We start from the raw sequence: 922 nt of genomic DNA on the forward strand, positions 1-922 counted from the left end.
GCGGGGGGCAGACAATGCGTGGCCTCGTTTACCGCTGATCCCTTACTATTTGCGTCATGCATAAGAGAGCAGTTGCTTTAAAACAATCCTTGGCGTAATCGAAATTTTTTAATTCAACTTGTATCGAGAATTGAATATATCAACAATAAATCTGACTTTTGTAAGAAAATAAAGTTCATGCTTCCACAATCTGCGCTCAGACTTTGTAAGCACAGACGAGGCCTGTAGGCCATTTTTGTCACAAGGGGTGGGTAGCGTAGCACTCTCGTTGGAGAGCTGATCATGCAGCCTCACTCCATGTCCTTAGCCTAGTGCGGCATTACTTTTAAGAACATTAATAAAATCACTTGTGAATCAAAAATTCACAAATTATTCTGAGACCAATGACGCCGGTCAGTTTTAAATTGACAACTTCCAGTTGATTAAAGGGAAACTTTGCACGTATTTCAACAAATGTGTGTCACCTTGCAATATCCAAATAAATTTTACCCATTCTACCCATTGTTAGATGACACACTGAATTTGACAACAAATTATTTCTGTAAGGTTGAAACAAAAGAACGTCATATATCGGTTTGGGCAGAGCCTGTCAAAGACTATATAGATCCCTGGGCAGAATTTGATTGGGGGGCTCTTCCTCCCACCACAAGGCACCACAACTCAAGTAATATTCCTTTCTTATTATTTTTTTATCAATATTTTTGCATAGAAGACTAGACTCTACATTACCTTAGTTGCCCTATTATAAATTATACTTTAGGATTCTTACAATTTTAAAATGCTTGGTAAAACAACGTTTTGTTTTAAAACAGAATTTGCCAAATAAAAAAAAACGTTAAATTTACGTGAATTACTGTTAATGCAATATTAAAAGCTCACTTTAGAAATAGTATTGTGATCATTGAGTCAATGATCACATTAT

Source organism: Poecilia reticulata, linkage group LG10 (assembly GCF_000633615.1).
Source record: "Poecilia reticulata strain Guanapo linkage group LG10, Guppy_female_1.0+MT, whole genome shotgun sequence".
Taxonomy (NCBI): domain Eukaryota; kingdom Metazoa; phylum Chordata; class Actinopteri; order Cyprinodontiformes; family Poeciliidae; genus Poecilia; species Poecilia reticulata.